This window comes from Pan paniscus, chromosome 2, assembly GCF_029289425.2.
Source record: "Pan paniscus chromosome 2, NHGRI_mPanPan1-v2.0_pri, whole genome shotgun sequence".
NCBI classification, from domain to species: domain Eukaryota; kingdom Metazoa; phylum Chordata; class Mammalia; order Primates; family Hominidae; genus Pan; species Pan paniscus.
Window position 1 is genome coordinate 171,377,854 of NC_085926.1, and position 26,919 is coordinate 171,404,772.

Below are 26,919 nucleotides of genomic sequence, written 5' to 3' on the forward strand. Positions count from 1 at the left end.
ACACATTTTCTTAAATTAAATTACATTTTATATTCAGGGGTTACATGTTCAGGTTATAACCATAGTAGTGGGTAATTACTAGTTACACTAGGAGCCCAATCCACACCACTATAGCGTAACTATCACAGAAAGAATGAACATTGTGTCCGACAGGTAATTTTCAACTCTCTGCACACCTTCCAAGCTCCCTATCTTTTGAAGTCCCCAGTGTCTACTGTTTCCACTTCTATGTCCATATGTACCCATTGTTTACCTCCCACTTGTAGATGAGAACATGCGTTATACATTGATTCTTTTGTCTATGAGTTATTTCATGTAGGATAATGGCCTCTGGCCCCGTTCATGTCACTGCAAATGACACTGTTTCATTCTTTTTTATGGCTACACAGTATTCCATAGTGTATTCATACCACATTTTGTTTATCCAGTCCACCACTGATGGACACTTAGATACTTAGATTGGATCACTTTACTCTTGCAAATAGTGCTGCAATGAACATATGCATACAGGTGTTGTTGTTGTTGTTTTGAGACAGAGTCTTGCTCAGTCGCCCAGGCTGGAGTGCAATGGCATGATCTTGGCTCACTGCAAGCTCTGCCTCCCAGGTTCACGCCATTCTCCTGCCTCAGGCTCCCAAGTAGCTGGAACTACAGGTGCCCGCCACTACGCCCAGCTAATTTTTTTTTGTATTTTTAGTAGAGACGGGGTTTCACCATGTTAGCCGGGATGGTCTCGATCTCCTGACCTAGTGATCCACCCACCTTGGCCTCCCAAAGTGCTGCAATTACAGGTGTGAGCCACCCTGCCTGGCCATTGTTGTTATTTTTTAAATACAATTATTTCTTTTCCTTTGGGTAGATACCCAGTAGTGGGATTTCTGGGTTGAATGGCAGTTCTGATTTTAGTCCTTTGAGAGCTCTCCCTACAGTTTTTCATATGGGTTTAACTATATTTACATTCTCACCAACAGAGTATAAGTGTTCTGTTTTCTCCTCATCCATGCCAACATCTTTGTTGTTTTTTGACTTTGTAGTAATAGCCATTCTTATTGGTGTAGGGTTATATCACCTTGTGGTTTTAATTTGCATTTCTCTAATGATTAGTTATATTGAGCATTTTTTATATGCATGTTGGACAGTTGTATGTCTTCTTTTGAAAAATGTCTCTTCATGTCCTTTGCCCACATTCTAAAAAATGAGGTTATTTGTTTTTGTTGTTGTTATCATTGAGATGTTTGAACTCCTTATAAATGCATAATATACAAATATTTTCCCTCACTCTGCACATTGTCTATTCACTGTGTCGAATATTTATTTTTCTGTGCAGAAGCTTTTTAGTATAATTAAATATCATTTGTCTATTTTTGTTTTTGTTGCATTTGCCTTTGGGATCTTCATCATACTCTTTTTGCATAGGCCTATATCCAGAAGAGTTTTCCGAGTTTTTCTTCTAGAAATTTTATAGTTTCAGGTCTTATGTTTAAATATTTTATCCATCTTGAGTTAATTTTTGTATATGGTGAGAGATAAGGATCCAATTTTATTCTCTTGCATATGGCTAGCCAGTTTTCCGATCACCATTTGTTGAATAAGATATCCTTTTCCCATTGTTTATTTTTGTCAACTTTGTCAAAGATTAGTGGGTTATAGATATATGGCTTTATTTCTGGGTTCTCTATTCTGTTCCATTGGTCTATGTGTCCATTTTTGTACCAATACCGTGGTATTGGTTTTAGTTACTATAGCCTTATACTATACTATACTATACTATACTATACTATACTATACTATAATATAGCCTTATACCTGATACTATAGCCTTATACTATCATTTGAAGTCAGGTAATGTGATGCCTCCAGATTTTTTCTTATTGTTTAGTATTGCTTTAGCTATTTAGGCTCCTTTTTGATTACATATGAAATTTGTGATTGCTTTTTATAATTCTGTGAAAAATGGCATTGGCCATTTGATAGGAATTGCATTTAATCTGTAGATTGCTTTGGAGAGTATGGTCATTTTAACACTATTGATTCTTCCCAACCATGAGCATGAGATGTTTTCTCATATAATTTCTTTCTTTCTTTTTTTTTTTTTTTTTGAGACAGAGTCACTCTCTGTCACCCAGGCTGGAGTGCAGTGGCAGGATCTCGGCTCACTGCAAGCTCTGCCTCCCAAGTTCATGCCATTCTCCTGCCTCAGCCTCCCGAGTAGCTGGGACTACAGGCACCCGCCACCACACCCAGCTAATTTTTTTTTTTTTTTTTTTTTTGTATTTTTAGTAGACACGGGGTTTCACCATGTTAGCCAGGATGGTCTCGATCTCCTGACCTCGTGATCTGCCCACCTCAGCCTCCCAAAGTGGTGGGATTACAGGTGTGAGCCACTGTGCCTGGCCTCATATAATTTCTTTCATCAGCCTTTTGTAGTTTTCCTTATAGAAATGATTCACCTCCTTGGTTAGCTATATTCCTAGATATTTTATTTTCTTTGTGCCTATTGTAAATGGGATTGTGTTCTTGATTTGACTCTCAGCCTGGACATTATTGTTGTGTAGAAATGCTACTGATTCTTGTACATAGATTTTGTATCCTGAAACTTTAATGAAGTCATTTATCAAGTCTGGGAGTTTTGCGGACGGATCTTAAGGGTTGTCCGCGTATACAATCATGTTATCAGCAAACAGAGATTACGTGGCTTCTCTTTTCTAATTAGGATGTCTTTTATTTCTTTCTCTTGCCTGTTTGCTCTGGCTAGCACTCCTTGTACTGTGTTGAATAGTAGTGGTGAGAGTGAATATTCTTGTCTTATTTCAGTTCTTAGGAAGAATGCTTTGAGTTTTTGCCCATTCATTACGATGTTGGTTGTGGGTTTTTCATATATGGTTCTTACTGTTTTGAAGTATGTTTCTTCAATGCCTAGTTTGTTGTGGGTTTTTATCATGAAGAGATGCTGGATTTTATTAAATGCTTTTTCTGCATCTATTGAGATGATTATATAGTTTTGGTTTTTAATTGTGTTTATGTGATGGATCATATTTATTGATTTGCATATGTGAACCATCCTTGCATTCCTGTAATAAAAACCCCTGCCCCCAATCATGATGAATTATCTTTTTGGTGTACTGTTGGATTCAGTTTGCTAGTATTTTGTTGAGGATTTTGCTTGTCTTTTCATCAGGGATATTGTCCTACAGTTTTTTGTTGCTGTTGTGTTCTTACCTGATCAGAGGGTTACTGGTTTTATAGACTAGTTATAGGAGGAATACTTCTTCCTCAGGTTTTTAGTTAGAGAGTAATGGTTCTTTCTTGAGTTTTTGAAATAGTTTCAGTAAAATTGGTACCAGCTCCTTTTATGTCTGGTAAAATTTGGCTGTGAATCTGTCTGGTCCTGGGTGGGATTTTGTTGTTGTTGTTGTTGGAAGATGTTTTATTACTGATTTGATTTTGTGACACATTACTGATCTATTCAGGATTTCTATTTTTTTCTTCTTTAATCTTGGGAGGTTTTATGTTTCCAGGAATTTATCCATTTCCTCTAGGTTTTCTAGTTTGTGCACATGGAGGCATTCATAGTATTCCTTGATGATCTTTGTATATCTGTGGTATGAGTTGTGATGTCACTTTTATCATTTCTGATATGTACTCATTTGAATCTTCTTTTTTTCTTGGTTAACCTAGAAATTTATCCTTTCTAAGAACAAACTTTTTGTTTCATTGATCTTTTATATCTTTTTTAGGTTTCAGTCTCATTTAATTGTGCTCTGATCCTTGTTATTTCTTTTCTTCTGCTAGCTTTGGGTTTGAATTATTCTTGTTTTTCCAGTTCCTTGAGGTGCAACATTAGGTTGTTAATTTGAGATCTTCCTATCTTTCTGATTTAGGCATTTAATGCTATAAGCTTTTCTCTTATCACTGCTTTTGCTGTATCCCAGAGGTTTTGGTATGTTGTGTCTCTATTTTCATTCATTTCAAAAATGTTTTTTGATTTCTGTCTTACTTTTGTTGTTTACCCAAAAGTCATTCAGGAGCAGGTTACTTAGTTTTCATGTATTTGAGTAGTTTTCAGAGTTCCTTTCTGGTATTCATTTCTCATTTTATTCCACTGTGGTCCAAGAAGATAGTTGATATGATTTTTATTTTTTTGAATTTATTGAGCTTTTCTTTATGGCCAAAAATATGCTCAATTTTGGAAAATGTACCATGCACAAATGAGCAAAATGTATATTCTGTTGTTGTTGGGGAGAATGTTCTGTAAATATCTATTAGATCCATAGATATTTAGTATCTATGGGTCTGTGTACTGTTGTCAGTGGGGTGTTGAAGTCCCTACTTCTGTATTATTGAATTGCTTTCAGTCTGTTTTCTTAGGTCTAGTAGTATTTGGTTTGTAAACCTCGGTACTCCTACGTTGGGAATATATATATTTATAGTTAAATCTTGTTGCATTGAGTGCTGTATCATTATATAATGCCTTTCCTTGTCTTTTTTTTTTTAACTGTTGTTGGCTTAACATCTGTTTTGTTTGATATAAGAATGGCTACTGCTCTTCATTTTTTAATTTTTAAATTTCCATTTGTGTGATATATCTTTTTCTATCCCTTTGTATTTTTAAAAATGTTTAAATTGTTGTGGGTACATATTAGGTGTACATATTTATGGGTTTCGTGAGATATTTTGATATAGGCATCCAATGCATAATAATCACATCAGAGTAAATGGGGTATCTATTGCTTCAAGCATTCATCCTTTGTGTTACAAACAATCCAATTATACTCTTTTAGTGATTTTTAAATGTACAATTAAAGTATTTTTGACTGTTGTCACCCGCTATGTTAGAAAATATTAGGTCTTATTCACGCTTTCTAACAATTTTTTGTACCTATTAAATGTGCCCGCTTTCCCCACTACCCTTTCCAGCCTCTGCTAACCATCCTTCTACTCTCTGTCTTCATGAGTTCAATTATTTTAATTTTTAGCTCTCACAAATAAGTGAGAACATGCAAAGTTTGTTTTTCTGTACCTGGCTTATTTCACTTAACATAATGACTTCCACTTCCATCTATACTGTTGCAAATGTCAGGATCTCATTCGTTTTTATGGCTGAATTGTATTCCATTGTGTATATGTACCACACTTTCTTTATCCATTCATCTCCTAATGGACACTTAGGTTGCTTCTAAATCTTGGCTATTGTGAATAGTGCTGCAATAAACATGGGAATGCAGATATCTGTTGGATATGCTGATTGTTTTTCCTTAGAGTATATACCTAGTTCTATTTTTAGTTTCTTGAGGAACCTCTACACCGTTCTCCACAGTGGAGAACCTTGACAGCAACAGTGTATGAGGGTTCCCTTTTCTCCACATCCATGCCAGCATTTGTAATTGCCTGATTTTTGGATAAAAGCCACTCTAACTGAGGTGAAAAAGTATCTCATCGTAGTTTTGATTTGCATTTCTCTGATGATCAGTGATGTTGAGTACCTTTAAATATAATTGTTTGCCATTTGTATGTCTTCATTTGAGAAATACCTATTCAGAATTTTTGTCCATTTTTCTTTTTTTCTTTTTTTTTTTTGAGACGGAGTCTCGCTCTTTCACCCAGGCCGGAGTGCAGTGGCACTATCTCAGCTCACTGCAAGCTCCACCTCCCGGGTTCACACCATTCTCCTGCCTCAGCCTCCCAAGTAGCTGGGACTATAGGTGCCCGCCACCACACCCGGCTAATTTTTTGTATTTTTAGTAGAGGCAAAGTTTCACCATGTTAGCCAGGATAGTCTCAATCTCCTGACCTCGTGATCTGCCCGCCTCGGCCTCCCAAAGTGCTGGGATTACAGGCGTGAGCCACTGTGCCTGTCCCCATTTTTAAATTATATTATTAGATTTCTTTTCCTATAGAGTTGTTTGAGCTCCTTATATATTCTGGTTATTAACCCTCTGTTACATGGGTAGTTTCCTTTATTTTGAATCTGTAGGTGTCTTTAGGCATTAGGTGAATCTCTTGAAGGCAGCAGATGGTTGGGTCTTGTTTTTGTTGGTGTTGATGTTGCTTTAGTTTTTTTAAATCCAATTTACCACTCCATCTTTTAAGTAGAGCATTTAGGTCATTTGTGTTCAAGGTTAATATTGATATGCAAGGTTTTATTCCTATAATAGTGTTGTTAGCTAGTTGCTTTGAAGTCTCAATTGTGTAATTGCTTTATAGGGTCTTCTATGAGCTTTGTACTTAACATGTCCTTTTATGACGATGAGTATTGTCCTTTCATTTCCATGTTTAGAACACCTTTGAGCATATCTTGTAGGTTCAGTGTAGTGGTGATGAATTCCCTTAGTGTTTGCTTGTCTGGAAATGACTTTATTTCCCTTTCATTTATGAAGCTTAGTCTGGCAGGGTATAAAACTCTTGACTGACAAAATTTTTTCTTTAAGGAGGCTAAAAATAGGTCTCAATGTCTTCTGGCTGAGATGTTTGCAGTCTGATGAGATTCCTTTTATAGGGGATTTGATGTTTCTCTCTAGCTGCTTTTAATATTTGTTATTTTACATTGACCTTGCATAGCTTTATAACTATATGCCTTGATGATATTCATCTTGTATAGTAACATCCAGTTGTTTTCTCAGTTTATTGTATCTGAATTTCTGCATCTCTAGCAAGATCAAGGAAATTTTCCTGCATTATTCCTTCAAATATGTTTTCCACATTTCTTAGTTTTTCTTCTTCTCTCTCAGGAGTAACTATAATTCATAGGTTTGGTCACTTCACATAATTCCATATTTCTCCAAGGCTTTGTTTATTTTTTAAAACATATTTTCTCTTTACTTTTGTCTAACTGGGTTAATTTGAAAGACCAATCTTCAAGCGCTGAAATGATTTCTTCTGCTTGGTCTAGTCTACTCTTAAAGCTTTCAACTGTATTTTGAACTCATTTAAGTGGATTTTTCATTTCCAAACGTTCTGTTTGTTTTTGTTTTTAAGACATCTATCTCTTCCTTCATTTCCTGGGTTGCTTTTAGGGTTTCTGTGTGTTGGTTTTCAACCTTTTCGTTGATCTCATTGAATTTTCTTACAATCTATACTTTGAATTTTTATGTAATTTCCGAATTTTCATTTTGGTTAGGGTCCATTGCTAGAGAGCTAGTGTGATCCTTTGATGGTTTCACAGCATTCAGATTTTACATGTTACCAGAATTCTTATGCTGGATCCTTCTCATCTAGGGAAGCTGACACTTCTTGCTTTTGAAGTTACTTTTGTTTGGATGGAACTTTAAAAATCTATCTTTATTTTATTTATTTCCCACCCCATCTTGAGGATGTGACTGTACAGTATGTTAGGTAGGGGCCTTTTGGCTTTGCTTCTATGGTCCTGTGCACTTCTGTTGGCAGGTTTTATATTGCATTGTGTGGTTTGACCTACCGGCCAGTAGGTGGCACTTCCGGGTAAGAGCCAGCAGCGCAAAAGCAGGTGAGTACGTACTTGACACTTGTTTACTGTGAGGTGCTCTCTGTTGTTTCATGTGATGGGCTGGGCAGCCCTGTTCGGGGTGAAGGGGGGACAAAGATGGGCAGATCTGGGCCACCTGGCTTGCCCATGAATACTCCAATGAAGAGCACAAGCACCAGACTTAAGGGGGTGACAGTGGGGGCTCCTGGTTAAATGCACTGAGATCTTTGCTGGGGTTGAAGAGGCTGCACCAGCTGCATGCCCTAGATTGGCAAGAACTTGATCTATTTATCACACCCCTGTCCTGGGGGCTTGTGACTCTTAGTTCAGATCCACACCATTTGTCCATCTATCTCTAGGCCACAGTGCAGCTGAATGCCGTGGGAAATGCCTGACCCTCAGCTCTCAGTAGGAACGGTTTTGGGGTGGAACCTCTTTGTTCCACCCAATAAAGACGGCTTTGTGGCTAACCTGTTCGTCAATGCAGTAATGTTGCTACTTTGTGTAGAGAAGGGGAGGATACCTTTCAGGATGTGCGTGAGGCTGGGTATTAGCTGTGGTGGAGTTGGCTGGTTGGGTTGACCGGCCTCTAGCCCTGGGTGGAGTGGTCAGGTGTCAGTGGTGTAGAAATGGACTAGGTAATTCCCCAACTCCCATGTTCCTAACTTATGGAACACTTTCTTTTCCTTTTTTTTTTTTTTTTTTAGATGGAGTCTTACTCTGTCACCCAGGCTGGAGTGCAGTGGCGCGATCTCAGCTTACTGCAACCCCCGCCTCCTGGGTTCAAGCAATTATCCTGCCTCAGTCTCCTGAGTAGCTGGTACAGTTACACACCAACATGCCTGGCTAATTTTTGTATTTTTAGTAGAGACAAGGTTTCACCATGTTGGCCAGGCTAGTTTAGAACTCCTGACCTCAAGTGATCCTGCTGTCTCGGCCTCCCAAAGTGCTGGGATTACAGGCGTGAGCCACCATGCCCGACCTTATGGGGCACTTTCTGTGTGCCTAGTTGCACCAGCCTTGTTTTCATTCCCACTGTGACTCTGAGGTAGGTATTATGATCCCCATTTGGTCAATGAGGGGAAGGAATAAAGGACACTGATGAGTTCTATGTGTTGTCGTCCTGGAAGAGAGAGGGTGTGGATGAATGAGACAGAAGTTAAACTCACCTAGGGGAGAGATATTTTCTGTTGGAAAGTAGTAGATATCACCCTCAAACATAAAAGCTATTCGTGAGGGTAATTTTCTGAGGTGAGTTTAGTTAAATTACTTACAGATATTTAACCATATGAGTGAATTAAAAATTTTCATCATATTTACTTAGTTTAGTACTTTTTATTGAAAGCTGTTGGCGTTGGTCTTCTATCAGCAGAGAAAACATTATTGAGTTGTTATTTAAAGTGTTAATCTGATGGTTCTTTAATTTTTCACCTTTCTACTAAAAAATCTGATTTGATGCTGAGCAAATGCCTGCTCTTTTGTTTTAATTCTGAAAACAGAGTTTAAATACTTTCTAGGCTCTTTATACTTCATCATTTTTCTTTTGTCATTTAGTTTATAATTATATTTAAATGCTCTTTGCTTTAGTTAAAATTATTTTTACTGTTCGATGCTCATTTTTTAAAATGAGTTTTTAAAAGTATTTTGGGTTTTCTTGGGCTTCGCTTTAATTGACATAATTTTCCAGTTCTACCATTTTCTGAAGCTTTTAAAATCGTTCTTTCTTCTAAAATTCTCACTTTCATTTTTGCTAGTCTTTGACCTACTCTGCTCTTCATTTTTAGAATATACAATTACTTTATTAGAAAAAATATATGGCTGTGTATTGTGACACTTACTTTTCTTTAAACTAACATGCACTCCATAAATTTTATGTTTAAGCATACAAATCTAAGTAAGTGTTTTATTTTGCCTTTTTATTGCTATTATTTTCTCAAATACTTTGATGCCAAGAAAATTGGTGAAAATATATAGAGGAATAGCACTTGGAGACCTTGATTTTTCAAGAACTTTTAAGTTTGGTATAAATGTAGAAAAATAGTGTATAAGCAAAATAACATGGTGCTGTGATGGACACTGCAATTTTTTTAAATTTTATATTATTGCTTATTCTCTAGGATGTTTAAAAGTACAAGAAACCTTTATGATATTCAATTTTTAGAAAAAAATCTTTACTTCTATTTAGATTTTTATTCCTTTTGAAAGCTATTTCTAGCATATATGATGAACTTGATTTTTATTCACTTTTATTTTTCTTAAAAATTGTATTTGTTTTTACCTGTGTGAAATACACACACACACACACACACACACACACACACACACACACTTCTATGGAAATCATGTTATTAGTCAGTCAAGTTCTCATATTCTTTATTCCAGCTAAACTTTCAACTACCTATAAATCTCATGCTTTATATTCAAAGTTAAGGTAACCAATTATTTAAACATGTAATTCTCAACAGATCAAAGATTTCACCTTTGATTGGCAGCCAGTCTAAAGCTCTACCTTACATTTGATTCTTTTAAGCCTCCAGCGAGGATATTTGATCCTTTTCTAAGTCCTCTGCTCTTTTTTGCCCTCATGCCACTCATCTCCTTGTAAAATCCTGCATTTCATTATTAGCTTTACACAGACCCACAAATGGCTGTTTTCTCTTATTAAGTTTCCCCGGGCTCTTCAGCCAAAGTGGAGTTCTATTTTATAGAAGTGCATTTCAACTCCTACTATTACTATTGCCTTTCACTCATTGCTTCAATTTCCTCTTCACTAGATTTCCTTTGAATTTCCTATAATTTGGCCTCTTAACTCATGAATTCGCCAAAGCTATACTTCCAAATGTCACTAATAATCATTTCTTGTTAAAATCCCAGAGCTTTTACTCTGTTCTTGTCTTTCTTTCACTCTTGATTGCTTTAGATATGTTTAAAAGTCTCTCTTCATTTGCTATATACATCTTTCAGTTCCAGGACCCTAGAGAATGGTAGATATTTGATGCCATCTCTTTGAGATACATCTGTTAAAGAAAACCATATATATTATTTGGTCTCTTAGGGCAAATTATGGATATTTCAAGGTAGAGCTATTTTACAGGATTGGAAATGTAAAGGATAATTGTAATTACCTTCATATTCCTAATGTTCTATGCCTTCTTCATTTTGCATTTTCGTATAGCCTAGTGAACATATCCACTAGGATAACCCATAGTCATCTTAAAGCAAACCAGAATTTACCAACTCCTTTCTATTTCTAAGCCACTTGTCTTACTTGTATATGTGTGTTTCTTGAAGAAATCTTCGTGATTAAGGAGATACTATAAATTGTCTGTTTCATCATAATAAGCAAAGTCCAATAGAATAGTCACTAGTAATGTGTGGCTGCTGAACACTTGAAATGTAACTGGTTACATTTGTTTCTTTTTTATTTCTAAGGTTGGCCACTTAAAAATTTAAAATTACATATGTGGCTCACATTTTATTTGTATTGGACATTGTTGGTATAGGTTATGCCACAGTCATAATCACAAAACCTTAGTGACTCACAACTACAAATACTTATTCTCCCTAATACTCCATGTTTATTGCAGGTTGGCTGAAAGTTCTGCTCGATATCTCCTTACTCCTGAACCCAAGTTGATGGAGCAACCATATTCTAAAGACTGCCAACAGTGGGATAGAGGGAAAGAGAACTCTAGGGATCTTGCATTAAAAATGAAATGCTGTGGCCTCCAGCTGATTAATTTTGCATGCGTATTCTTGATTCACTGGCCAGAATAAGTCCCATGGTCCTTTCCTGTAGTTACTTAGAAATGCTATTTTGGCAATCATACCATTATTTATTCTAGCATAATGGTAATTATTAGATTTAATCTTTAGAACAACCTTACATTATTTTCAATTTCTGATTAGAGCTTAGTTATTATTGGATAACCCACACAAAACTGTTATACTTCAATTAAATCTGTATTAGAAAATTTAAAAAAGCAAACATTGGAAGGTGTTTACTTACCCCCTTTACTTATAGATTGTTTCTTCATAATTTTTCTCAAATTAAAGAATTTTTAATTCCTCAGAATTCTACAGAGATGCATGCCCAGTTGAACAGAGATTTCATAGCAATTAACACTGTTATAAGCTGTAATGACTGGAAAAACACAGAAAATAATTGAGTTATTTATTACCCCATGAGTATGCAGGCAACTCCCCATTCTCTGAGATGTGGCAGGTCTTAGGATCACTTGGTTCTTCTGGAAAATAAAGCCCGTAATCTTATTTATGCAAGTTCTCCCATGGCTCTCTGAGAGAAAGGTTGTGAAATCCTGTATGACAGACCCACTCTCCATGAAAATGAATGACCAAACGACATGTTTGACACAATCATCAAAAAATATCCTCAAGATACAATTACGTATAGAAGCAAGGTTGATCATGTGGAAAGGTTTTGGGGCCGGGCTCGGTGGCACGTGCCTATAATCCCAGCACTTTGGGAGGTCGAGGCAGGCAGCTCTCGAGCTCAGAAGTTCAAGATCAGCCTGGCCAATATGGCAAAACCCAGTCTCTACTAAAAACACAAAAATTAACCAGACCTCGTGGTGCGCGCCTATAGTCTCAGCTACTTGGGAGGATGAGGTGAGAAGATTGCTTGAGCCTAGGAGGTGGAGGCTGCAGTGAGCCGTGATTGTGCCACTGCACTCCAGCATGGTTCACACAATGAGACTCTGACTCAAAAAAAGAAAAGAAAGGCTTTGGAACATGGGCTTTTTAGCCAGAAAACATCTTCATGGCACCATTTGCTAAGTGACTTTAATTAAAGTACTTAAGCTTATTCAGTCTTATTCCTGATCAGGAAAATGGGGATAATGCTTACCTTGTAGGTTTATTATGTGTCTAACAGTCTTCTGGCACATATTAATTCCACAGCAAATGCTAGCTATTTTAAAAGAACTATAATGTAATTTCATATCCTAATTGGTGGCCACATAAACAACATATTACTTTTCAGATAGAATCTTTTGCAAATAAGTGTCCTCATTATTAATTTCTTCTTAATAGTGTTTTCACTTTATCTTGAAATTATAAATCACGTTCAATTTGCCCTTCTACTCGGATTCTTGATGTACCTTTACTATATATTATCAAATTCATTAGGCTGCCCTTCATTCAAATCACTGGGGGCTTTTCTTCAAACTGGCCCCAGCTGGGTCTCTGTCTTCAGTCATTTCTTTCTGTCTCTCTTCCCCCCATGGCACTTTGCTTATGCCGGTTTCATGGCAATTATTACATATGCCCTTAAACTATACTCTTGTATACATGAATTATTGCTCTCTAAATCTTATGCTTTCTAGGGCAGGAGCTATAATAGTAAGAATCAACTAAAATGAATGGCAAACCTATTCCCTACTAAGTTTTCTAATTTCTTTATCTCAATTTAAATGTCTAAAGGACATAAAGAAGTGGGAAATTAAGGCTAAGACAGTAATTACCCAAGCCCACACCAATACGAAGTGGCAGAGCCAGGATTCAAATCCAAGTTGGCTTCTACCTAAAACTTAAGTTTTAAATCAGTTTCCACATTTCCTTTCCTCACACCTGCCTGACTCTGGTGGAGCTCCCCACCCCCTGCAACATTCAACATAATGCCTTGATTCATGCTTTTAATTGATTAATAAATAAATTCAAATTTCCTTAACTATCATTACTTTTATTAGTAAGCAGCTGTTATGTTCTTTGCAAACACTGAAGGGAACAAAAGCACTAATAACTTACAGAGAATAATACCACTCTCCCCCAATCACAGGGCATGCTGAGAGTGCCCGTTTCAAAAACACATACAATTTAACAGAATGAAAATGGATAGATTAAAAATATAGAGTAAAGGGAAATAAGAGTAGAAAAAAACAGATATTTCAGGCATATGGTTAGTCCACAAGGATACAAATCAGAAGACAGTGAGTTGGAACAGACTTCAAATTTGATGCTGACCTTCTTTACATCAAAGTAAAGTGGAAAGACAATGAGCTATGAAATATAGTGTTCCTAATATGGAAAAAACTGTTTGCTCAAGGAAATTTGTTAACATATGAGGGCACTTTTGATGTTGTGAAAAATATCCTGTGTTAAATATAACATTCCTTTTTGCATGGCTACGTGATAAGTTTTGCTTTGTGATGCAGCAGTGTAACAGAACTCACTTATTAAGTAGCGTGCATTCTATCTCTCAGCCAAACACCCACATTATTCCCTACTATATTCAGATATCAGATCATAAGTGGCAGGACTATAGACAGTGCTCTGAGCCTTAGTAATATGTAAAAAAGAGGAAAAAATGCAAGGAGAATTGTATCTAGGCTGCTCAGATTATCAGACACCACATCTAGAGTGAGAGGATCAAACTAGTATAAACAGTGACCATAAGATGTTGACTCACTTTTGATGAACAAGACCCACTTTTAATAATGGATTTATACATTTTTAATAGTTGGCTTACATTTCATTATCATTTATTCAGTAACCATTGCAAACCTTTGGTTTTCTGTTGTCAAAATAAGTAGGAAAAACAGAAGATCAAATGGTCATAGTATTTTTTGCTTCGAAATAGGGCACATGATTTAAATACAGTCAAGGGCCTGCACAGATGAATTTTGATAGAACTGAGAAAACATTCACTGTCATCAAGTCAGGTCTCACTGTCTGAGACATATTAACTCGTTTGCAGTCATGTGATAAAACAAGAGAAACCTCAGTCTCAGAAGTTTTACACAGCAAAGCACAGCATCAGGGAGTGGTCCCCCGTGAGGTTAGAAAGTATAAACCAAGTTGCCTCTTGGATTGTGCTTTTTGGGTGGGTGGGAGCCTTAGGAAACTTGACTGGCTTAGGGAATCCTTTTCTGATGATTCCTGTCTTCCCCTTCTGGTATCTGTGAGGATGGGAAGCTGACAACTGATCCAGCAGATGTCTCACCAGCTACTGAGTTCTTCCAAGAGGTGATCAGGCATAACTCTTAGGTTCTGCTACCTCTTAATCACAGTCTATTCTGGAGATGGTTAATCTTGCTTGCTAATGAGGATTTAATTCTATTTTAATTGTGATGTTCCGTTTTCTTTGACTTACTCCCAGCTCCCAGCTTCCATTTCCTTACCTTTGTTCACTGAGAGTTAATCGCTCATCAATATCTGGGGGAAAAAAAGTAAATAATCTTTTCAGTTTTATGAGTAAATAGTAAGATATTAAGACAGTATTCTCAGTTGTGTTTAAGGACTATCTAAATTGGAATATCTTCATGTACTTGTTAACATGCCAACATGGCCTTTACTCCAAACTCACTGAAGTTGGAGAACCAATACCTTACATTAACTAGCATAGCAAAAATGTAATTCCTACTTTATCTTAATGGTTTTAATTACTTAATGCTTTACTCTGTATAAAAATGTTGAATAATAGCTAGCTGTCTTTTCATGATGTATTAGTCAGGACTCTCCAGATAATCAAAGCCAAGAGTAGGGGATATGTGTGTGCACGAGTGTGCGTGTGTGTGTGTGTGTAGAGAGAGATAAATTTATTATAAGTAATTGGCTCACATGATTATAGAGGCTGACATGTCCTAACATCTGAAGCCAGCAAGTTAGAGACTCAGGAGAACTGTTGTTATAATCTGAGTCCAAAGGCCTGAGAAACAAGAGAGCCAATGGTGTAATTTCCAGTCTGAGTCTGAGTCCAAAAGCAACAGAAGACCAATGTCCTAGTTTGAAGGCAGGCAAAAAGAGTGACTTCTCCCTTACTCAACATTTGTTCTTCTCTTCAGGCCTACAGTGGATTGGATGAGACCCACATACATTGGAGAAGGTAATCTGTGTTACTGAGTCCACCAGTTCACTGTTAATCTCGCCCAGAAACACTCTCAAAGACACACACAAAAGAATGTTTAACCAAATGTCTGGGCACCTCATGGCTCAGTCAGGTTGACAAATAAAATTAATGATCACAAATCCACGTGTTGTCAACTTGACATCCATATGTATCTCCTTAAGTCACACTTAATCTCCAAATAAAAACAATAACTAGGTTATAATTCCAACTATTATACAAGTCTCCTGCACACAAACAGAGAATACGCTAATTCCTTCCATAGACAAGGAGGTAAAGTCCTTGAGTAATGTTAACTTTTCTCCTTGATATTCCATAACTTAAATACTGTGATATAAAGTCAGTACATCTTACGTTACATGACAAGAAGGGAAGAAAAAAAGGTATTTGTTTAGTGTGTGTGTGTGTGTGTAAATATATTTATAATAAAATAAGGAAGAACTACTCATAACAATTACAACCCTAATTTCTGTAACTGGTTATATAGTTGTAGCTGGTATTTATGGCTACTTTCTTCTACTATGCATTCTGTATTCCCTTTGCCTTCAGCAAGCACCTTAGCTAGCTGTGGTTCTTTACTGGTGGAGTGACTCAAACTTTCATTCCTGAAGGGTCTGGACTATTTGTAGTGCTGCTTGGATTGAGTTGGTGTACTCTTTCATTGACTTTATGCACAGGACATAGTGATATCAAGAGATGCCCTAAAGGATCTCCTATGTTCCAGACATCCTCTTTCTTACCTCCATTGTGGAGTTGCACTCCAGTTTTCCTTTGGTAGCCAGGATCAGTCAGCACAACTAGCACAGTAACTCCCTTCTTTGTCTGTTGATTCAAAGGCATAAGGAGTTCAAAGTGGCTGTGTGGCAGTATTAGCTTCCAGGTCAATGGAATAATTGTTGTGTCACCTAGGGGAAGCATTTCTTTCCCTGAAACTAAGACTTCTAGGCCAGCAAAGGATAAAGCTGTGGAAATAGGAAGCAAAAATGTTGTAAGTGGTGTAATAGTGACTGGTACTACTTCTGTTTCCACCCTTGATTCCCGGACCCATGAATCCTGAGAAACAGCACCATATATTGGATGCTGATTCAGACCGCATACAGCCTTCTGGAGAACCTTGCCCCATCCCTGCAAGGTATTGCCAGCTAGCTGTCACTGTAACGAAATCTTTAGAAGACCATTCCACCATTCTCTGAAACCAGCTGCTTCAGGGTGGTGGGAAACATATAAAACTAGTGAATTCCTTGAGCATGGGCTCACTGCTGCACTTCTTTTGCTGTGAAGTGAGTTCCTTGAGCAGGGACAATGCTGTATGGAATATCATAACAGTGAATAAGGCATTGTGTAAGTCATTGTATGATAGCTTTGGTAGAAACATTATGCGCAGAGAAGGCAAATCTAAATCCAGGGTAAATGTATATTTCAATAAGGACAAAATGCTGCCTCTTCCATAATGAAAGCAGTGTAATACATTTAACCTACCACTAGGTAACTGGCTGGTCACTTGAGGAAGTGGTGTCATGTCAGGGACTCATAGTTGGTCTCCGCTGCTGGGAGATTAGGCTATCAGTGATGGCTCTAGCCAGTTGGCCTTTGTGAGTAGAAGTCCATATGTGAAGCCCATGCCTAAACTTCAACCCTAGGTAACTGCGGAAAGAAGCCGTCTGGAATCCACAGAATATGTCATGCTATTCAGTAATTATTAAAATATTCCTCTGCTAGGGTCACCCTTTGGTGAACATTCATATGGAGCAAATATCTTCATGGTTTTTTTTTTTTTTTGCTCATTCAGAAAATCCTATCCACACACATCTTCCCCAAATTTCCTTGTCACCAATTTTCCAATCATGTTTCTTCCAAGTCCCTAACCATCTGGACAAACCATCAGCCACAGCCCCTGAGTTAGTATATAATCACACATCTGACCATACCTCCTTACAAGAAAAGTGAACATCAGATGAAGTGTCTGAAGTTCTGCCCACTGGGAGGATTTCCTTCACTGCTGTCTTTCAAGGGTGTCCCACAGAGGTCCTGTGGTGCTACATTTGTCCACTTTCGGGTGGTGCCTGCTTATTGTGCAGACCATCTGTAAATCATACCTAGCTCTTTTCTTCCTCTGTCATCTGATAGTAGGAAACTCCCCATTAGGCCATAGGTGCTGGTGGAGAGAAAGAAGGCAGTGTAGCAAGAGTGGGGATATGTACATTTGGGTTACCTCTTTATGCAACTCACTTGTGCTTTCAGGATCTGTTTGGGCTCCATCATATATATGTGTATATATAAAAAATGTTATATATATGTTATATATGTTATACATGTTATATATGTATATATAACATGTATATACATGTTATATATACATATATGTTATATATGTATATAACATATATGTATATACATGTTATATATACATATATGTATATTATATGTATATACACGTACATATGTATATACACGTACATATGTACACATATGTATATACACGTACATATGTACACATATGTATATACACGTACATATGTACACATATGTATATACACGTACATATGTACACATATGTATATACACGTACATATGTATACACATATGTACACATATGTATATACACGTACATATGTATGCACATATGTACACGTATGTATATACACGTACATATGTATACACATATACATATGTATACACATACATATACATATGTATCTGCATGTATATACATACATGTACATATGTATACACATGTACACATGTATATGTATGTATATGTATGTATATACATGTACATATGTATACACATGTGCATATGTATATGTATATACACGCACATATGTATATACATGTACATATATACATGTACATTGTATATGTATGTATATGTATGTACATATATATGTATATACAACATATATGTATATGTAAAATATATACATATATGTTATATTATATATGTATATATGTTATATGTTATATATGTTATATGTCATATATAAGATATATAACATAACATGTATGTTATATATACATATATAATATATATTATATGTAACACACATGTATGTTTTATATATACATAACATATAACATATACATATATGTTATATATATGTTATGTATATATAACATATAACACATATATAACATATGTATATGTTATATGTTATGTATATATAAAACATACATGTGTGTTACATATAATATATATTATATATGTATATATAACATACATATATGTTATATATGTTATGTATATATAAAACATACATGTGTGTTACATATAACATATATATGTATATATAACATACAAGTTATATGTTATATATGTTATATATGACATATAACATATATAATATATAACATATATACATATATGTAACATATGTATATATTTTACATATATATGTAACATATATGTATATATGTAACATATAACATATATGTATATATGCAACATATATGTATATATGCAACATATATGTATATATGCAACATATATGTATATATGTAACATACAACATATATGTATATATGTAACATATAACATATATGTATATATGTAACATATAACATATATACATATATGTTATATATATGTTATGTATATATAAAACGTATCACTTCTACTCAGTGATAGAGTGCTGTTGAGTGGGGCAACTTTATAATGGTTTATTGGGTTAGATAAGACCCAGTTTATGATGGGCAGGTCAGACCACGTGGTAATTTGGTGGCTTCTGGTTAAGTGTTCAGTTTCTATGAAGGCCCAGTAGCAGGCCAAGAGCTGTTTCTCAAAAGAAGGGTAGTCATCTGCAGAGGATGGCAGGGCTTTACTCCCAAACCCTAAAGGCCTGTGCTGAGATTCCCTTATAGGGACCATTCAAAGGCTCCAACCAGCATCCCTGTCTGCCACTGCCACTTCAAGCACTGTTGAATATGCTAGGTCATATGGTTCATGTGGCAGAGCAGCTTGCACAGCTGCCTGGATCTGCTACAGAGCCTTCTCTTTTGCTGGGCCCCACTCAAAACTAGCAGCTTTTCAGGTCACTCAGTAAATCGGCCAGAGTAACACATTCAAATGAGGAATATGTTGACTCCAAAATCCAAAGAGGCCCACTATGTGTTTTGCCTCTTTTGTGGTCATAGGAGGGGCCAGATGCAACAACTTAGCCTTCAGAAAAAGAAGGTTGTGCATTATGCATTGGTTCTTAAACCCTCCACCTGGAAGTGACACATGTCATTTTCAGTAACAAGTCTTTGGCAGTGGCTCCTTTCATGGGTCCATGAAATCTGAAGCAGGGCCAGGAAGTGCAGCCCTGCCATGTTCTCAGGGGTCAGAGAACAGGGAATGTTTGGTGAACAGAGCTAATGACTGACTGCAAGTTCTATTGAAAAGCAAGTGTTCTTGTTGTCAAGCTCCTCCCTCCTCTTAGACACTATTCCCTAGTGACAACTACTTCTGCTTCTGTGTTTAGCTCCTTTGGTGCATATTTTAATATGACACGTTGTCACGTTTTTTTCTAAATCAACTTATATATTATGTATCTATTCCTGCTATATCACTGAAGGGTTTAGTTCATTCACACCATCAACCTTTTCTCTGCTCTTGGCACCCAACCCTTTCTCCCACAATCACAGTTTCTTAAGAAGTTAATTGAAGATGTACTTGGGTAAAAAAACAGGATGTATCAAGGATAATAAATACACAAGCACAGTGGCATGCCATCCCACTATGATAGCTGTACTGCTGACCTAGAGGTCAGTGGACAGAACACTCTAGGAAACAGTATATAGGGAATCTATAAGATATAAACAATGTTTTACAGCTTGTACACAATAAAGAACATTATAAAGGCATTTATAGAGTGCTAAAAAGGAGAATTCATTCTAAATTGACACTAAAAGTATTTTCCTTATAGAGGCATGGGGCTACAAAATATATGGGGGATGAAATATAATCCTAGTATATGACTCAAGGTTGCAACAAATTATATTTGTGTCATTATTGTAATAATAACATTTATTAGATTTGAAAGTTTGGAACTAATCCATGTAAACATAAAGGTATATTTAAGGCTTTGTGACTTGAGTGGTGCAAAAAAGAAGGTGAAGAGAGAGGGTAGGAACATTAATATCATTTCTTATTCTATAAAATGGGGATTCAGTGCATATTGTCTGTGATTCATGAAATTCAAAATGAAGGTTTAGCTATGCTGTTTGAAATTGTAAAGGTATCAGTTGATGAACTGAAGGTAGTGATATAATTATTTGTAGATAGGGGGATTAACTTAGTAAGAAAGGAAACAGAAGTGGTAAACTTTCTGATTCTTTGCCTATCTAAAAATGTCTTTATTCAGTCCTCATACTCAATTGATAGTTTCACTTTACATAGAAATTATTTTTGTAGTGCATTACTTCAAAAGTTTTGTCTTATTTGTTTTTATACATCTAATGTTGCTGGAATCTGGTTTGATTCCTGTTTACTTCATTGGTGACCTATTTGTTTCTCTTTAAAAATATTTGTGATGTCACCTTTGAGCTTGATGTTAATTTTTACAAGGTGTACGTAGATGTGGATTTTGTTCATTCTTTTTGCTGGGCATTTGATGGACCCTATCAACCAAAAAGTTAAATCCCTTACTTAGGGAAATTATCTTCTAATATTTATTTGATAATTTTCTACTACATCCATCCCTCCCCTTATTCTCTCATACTTAAACTGTGATTTATCAGTTACTGGGACCTCTCTGTTTGATCCCCTGCATTAAATGTTTTCCCTTATTTACTTTATATTTTTAATATAATTGGTTTATTTTAAAATTATTTTATAAAATTTTAGCTTTATTTCTTCCATTGAATTTTGATTTTGAAAAAAATTCATTTCCCCTTTCTAAGAGCCCTATCTTATTCTTGTATGGCTCCATTTTTGTTGAATCCTCTTTTTGTTTTATGTATGCAGACTCTGCAGATCTTCTCTAAATATACAAGGGGAGACTTTTAAAAAGTTTTATTCTGTTCTTTAAAGGGTGTTTTCATCTCTTTGGAAGTTAACTTTTTTATTTGCCTAGTTTAGGCTTCCTCCCCCTCATTCCCATTGCTTGATTTCCTCAAATATTCACTAATCATTGCTCACCTTTTATGGTTAGAAGTGAGGTAAATAAACATTTCCTAGAAGCGCTGTAGATATAGACAGATTTGATTATTAGTCTCTTTATGGTAAACAGGCAAGAAGCTAACCCTTATGTTGGGGGACTGATAATGTGAGATGTTTAAGTTTTCTTCTTATATTTTATTTAGGAAAGAAACTTCTGTTTTTTGTTTTGTTTTGTTTCTTTTAACCTAGTATAAGTGGTGTGCGGGGTATTTTACAGTATGAGGACTACTCTTTAGAGGCTTTCATTCTAACCCCTGTCTCATCTCCCAACTCTGGTATTATTTATATACAGTTGTCTTTTATATTTAAAGAATATTTTGCTATAGTTGACATTTATACTCTAAAGTGATTGAAAATACATGCCACATGTCTATTGTCTTTCAATTCTCAGTAACTATAGAACGTATCCTTTTATCTAAATAGTTGTAGCTGACGTGACTGATGTCTAGAGTTCTGAGTATTTCCTCTTACTTTCCTACCCCATCATGTCCAGGTTCCATGTCTTCAACTTTTATTTCACAGTAGGTGGTGTAGCAGAATGTATTGAAGAAAACTCAGTGTTTACTTACAGCATTTTATCTAGCTCTTTTGTTACCCTGCCTTTGCACAACTCAGATGAGGATATGATGTAGCTTAATTCTGTTTGATTTCAGGACCATATTATTGAATTTTTTCTTGTATGCTAAAATGTAAGAAAACTATGTTTTTGAACCAGAAATCTTCCTACAGAAATGTTGCTTTTATAGCTTCCAGCTAATTTCACAACATATGTTCTGATTTTCTACTTTTGTCTATTAGCATAACACTTAACAGTGTTCTGTAAAAATAGCAAAAATGGATGTATTGTTAATGAATCTATCACTTGGATGTCGGGCTTCCCTAACATAACTTAGTAAAGAACTTTTAGCTTTTTCAAGATAATCTTTCATTCCCAGCATTATTCTGCCTTTTTAAAGCAGTACCTAAACTCCTGATGTATACTTATGAGGATATACACTGGGGTAAAACAGTTCTTGAGTAATTGTCTTGAGGATTTTTGATGATTCCGACAGTGTCCACTGAGTGAAAAGTTTATCAGAAGATAGCAAGTGTATTCTAATATTGTGTTCTGAAACACGACTAAAAGAGATTGAATAAAGCCAGATATTATAAGTGAAATTCTTGTAAGAGTAACCAAAGAACCTGGGATTTTTAAAAATAAAACTTCTATAGGATTGATAATGATTATTTTATTTATATGTGCAATTTAAATTGTTTATTGAACTCTAAATCTGTGCTAGTCAGTATAGTAGAAGATAGAAATAAAATGGCATAGAAACAGACACAATCTTTGCACTCATGAAGCTTAGAGACAAGTACAGAGAGAATTGTAATACAGGATAAGTTCAACAAAATGTTATTTGTTATGAAACATAGGTGAATGACAGTAAACCAAGGTTTGAGTGCAGTGGTAGAAGTCAGGGAAGACTTCTTAGTGGGAATGATATCTTAGATGAAATCTAAGTGATATATAGAAGCCAGGCATCTAAGAGGTTAAAGATGAATGTTTCAGAGAAAACTCCTATGGAAAATTCTGAAGTATGGATAGAAACGTGGTATAATTGAGGAACAGAATGTTCTGAGTGCCTGGAGTATTATGTTGAATTGCGGGTAATAGTGGAATAAGGTGGTAAGGCATAATAGCATGCCAAGTCATCATAAAGACATTGCCTTCTTCCAAAAAGAAAAAGAAAAAAAAGGAAGCCCTTATTTAATTTTAAGTAGTAAAGTACCAAGATTATATTTCGTGTGTGTGTGTGTGCGTGTGTGTGTGTGTGTGTGAATTACTCTGGCTGCTGTGTGGAGAATGGTTTATAGAGAGCAGCAGAGAAAGCAGAAAGAAGACTATGCATTTATTTCAGACATAAGGATGTGGCAATCATGACAGAGAAAAGTAAATGTCATAAAATAGGTAGGTTCTAGTAATTGATTGGCTATCATGAATGGGGAAAAGGACTCAATAAGCACCCTAATTCTAGCTTGGGCAACTATGTAGCTGTATAGTAGCTACCAGTTCCATTCCCTGAAAATGGGACTACAAGGAAAGGATTTAATTTGAAAAAAGTCCCTTGAGACAAAGTTTGAGATACATTGAGTTTGAATGATCTGTGGGATATCCAAATAGAAATGGAAAGTAAGACCATTATAAGAAAGACCAGGAAAAAAATAAGTTAAAAAAAGATTTGGCCTAGATATACAGAGTTGGAATTTTCAGTACATAAGTGGCAAATTAAATCACAGAGTTCATGTTATAATCCAGAAAGAGACTATAGGGTGAAAAGGAAAAGGGCGCAGAAGAGAAAACTAAGGAACCTCAACATTAAAGACATGGGAGACCAAGAAGTCTCTAGAATTAGAAAGAACGGGAGGGAGAGGTATCACAAAAACCAGGAAAAGAAATTGTTGCAAGAGGTAGGGTGTAAATAACCAAAAATTTGAAATGATACTGATGAGTCAATATATGATAAAAGATAAAAGTTGTCTATTATATTTAACTATAAGGAGGTCATTGATAACTCTGCAAAGTTTTGTGTGTGTGTGTGGTTGTTTTTTTTGTTTGTTTTGTTTTGTTTTGTTTGAGATGGAGTTTCGCTCTTGTCGCCCAGGCTGGAGTGTAATGGCGCAATTTCGACTCACTGCAACCTCTGCCTCCCAGGTTCAAGTGATTCTCCTGCCTCAGCCTCCCAAGTAGCTGGGATTACAGGCATGTGCCACCACACCCGGCTAATTTTGTATTTCTAGTAGAGAGGGGGTTTCACCATGTTGGTCAGGCTGGTCTCAAACCCCTGACCTCAGGTGATCCACCCACCTAGACCTTCCAAAGTGCTGAGATTACAGGCATGAACCACCATGCCTGGCCCTCAGTAAAGTTTTTATTATCAAAGATGAATTGAAGCCAGAAAGGCAGAAATAGAAAAAAATGTACATTTCAGAAAACTTACAACTTTAACAAAGTATGTGGAAATACACTTTCTTTAAAGCTTTGTCAGGAGAGAATGTAGATTATGCTAGGTTGATAAACAGATTTTTTTAAAAAAAATCTGAGGGTAATGGCCCCACCATCCCATTACTGGCTATATACCCGAAGTATTATAAATCATTCTAATATAAAGACACTTGCACATGTATGTTTATTGCAGCACTGTTCACAATAGCAAAGACTTGGGAACCAACACAAATGCCCATCAATGATAGACTGGATAAAGAAAATGTGGCACATATACACCATGGAATACTATGCAGCTGTAAAAAAGGAGGAGTTCATGTTCTTTGCAGGGATATGGATGGAGCTGGAAACCACCATTCTCAGCAAACTAACACAGGAACGGAAAACCAAACACCACATGTTTTCACTCATAAGTGGGAGTTGAACAATGAGAACACATGGACACAGGGAGGGGAACATCACACACTGGGGCCTGTCAGGGGGTGGGGGCCTAGGGAAGGGATAGCATTAGGAGAAATACCTAATGTAGATGATGGGTTGATAGGTGCAGCAAACCACCATGGCACGTTTATACCTATGTAACAAACCTCCACGTTCTGCTCATGTATCCCAGAACTTAAAGTATATTTTTAAAAAATTCAAATGGTATTGATCAAAGATATGAAGCCCTGATGGAAAGGAGCTCAAATATATACAATGTAACAAATATGTCAGCATAACACTGATAGGCTGGAGGTATCATTATGGTTGGATTTATGCAGACATTTAGAAATACACCACTGCATTCTATTTTGTGAAATAGTGAAACCCCTGGCACTTGGGATTTTCTGAATCAGCACTATTTTTTGTATCACATATGATATGTATGTATGTTTTTCCCGTACCGTGAACCATCTATATAATCACTTTAATTGTCATGTTTTGTCTGTTGAGGTCCCTGATGTACATCCAATCCCTAAAATACTGTCTGGAATGTGTGAGATGGGCAATATATATTTGTTAAGTGAACAAAAGTTTATTAGAGAAGTGCTGTTAAATAAAAATATATTGGTTAAATGAAAAAAATCTGAGGCTTTCTCATAGGAGTAACAAAAAAGAAAAATGCACATAAATTATATTCCACTAGATCTGAGCTTTCTGAATTTTTCCAGGCTATAGTTCTAATATTCCACTATATTTCCTCTGTCTGTTATATATAGGTATGATAAGCCTTGGCAGCTGGGCTGCGCTATTAAATTCATGGATTATTGTTCAACTGATAATGAAATGATAACAACTGTCAAGAATCATTCCTTTACACAGGCTTTTACTTATACACATAAAGTTGAGCAGTGTCCACCAATGTTCTATATCTTGGATGAAGAAGAAAATGATTAAATATCTTATATTCTTGATTATAATGAGAAATACTATTTCCTTGCAAATATTATTTATAACTTAGAAAGTAATATGTGCTATGCATAAAAAAGCAATGAGTACAAAATTAAACAGTATAAAATAATAATGTGCCCTCTTATTATAAGTCCCTTGCTTACTCCCTGGAGGAACCCATTTTTTCAGAACATTCCCATGTTTCTATAAGTAAGATGTTCATTTTGGAGATACTCCACTTTGGCGTACGTGTTAATTAAACTTGGGACTCGAAAGACTTGCATTATTTAAATTATTCTTGGGTACAATTGCTATTTTTTTCTCACGACTACTTCAGCGAATATTAGTCTGAATCTCTCCAAATCTTGTTTTCTTACTACAGACCACCATCAACTGTCATTTGAGTTCTCTATCATTATGAACTACAGTCTTGTAAATCTTTCATTCACTCAACAGGATTATAGCGCATACTCTGAAAGAAGTACTTCATCCTAATTAGTTCCACAGGTGCCTTTCCTTTAAAAAGGAAATAGTTTCCACACTGTCTCCAGAAGAATGTTATCGGGTCATTATCCCTTTGATAAATGAATGTGCTGCGGAGCCTGGGTTTCCCTGAAGGGTCTCTGCAATGCACAAAGATGCTGTGTTATAACTTTTGATCCATGATTGCCCTAATTTTCTCAATTTATCCAATATTATATCCAGATATGCAGTCCCAGATCTCCAGTGAACCACACTGATGCTTCTTTGTTGATCTTATGTACTTATTTTTCCTCAGGTTGCTACTAAACATAAGTTCTTCTCTTCATACTAGGTATTATGTGTCAGCTTTTAGAGAATTAGATTGTTTATTGCATTGGGATGAGAATAAAGTACTTACAGACAATGGATTAGTGGTTTGAATTCTTCCCAGGCTATCAGCAATCAGAAGTTGTTAGTACTCTCTTGGGGTCTATATAAAATGAAGGTGGTCTGATTACAATTCTGGGCCAGCAGGAAGGAGTACAATTTCTATTACAGGGGGGTAGGAACGGAAGTCTTGGTAAGGAGGCCAGATGTCTCCTTCTAATGGCTTATAAGAACAAAACCTGAACATGTTTTAATTTTTTTTTCCTCAA

General features: G+C 36.0%; 1 protein-coding gene across 10 annotated transcripts in view; it reads left to right on the forward strand.

Annotated features, from left to right (window-relative positions):
• NLGN1 (neuroligin 1) overlaps positions 1-26,919 on the forward strand; it is a 915,231-nt gene that overhangs the window by 130,338 nt on the left and 757,974 nt on the right. The gene's annotated exons all lie outside the window — the stretch shown is intronic.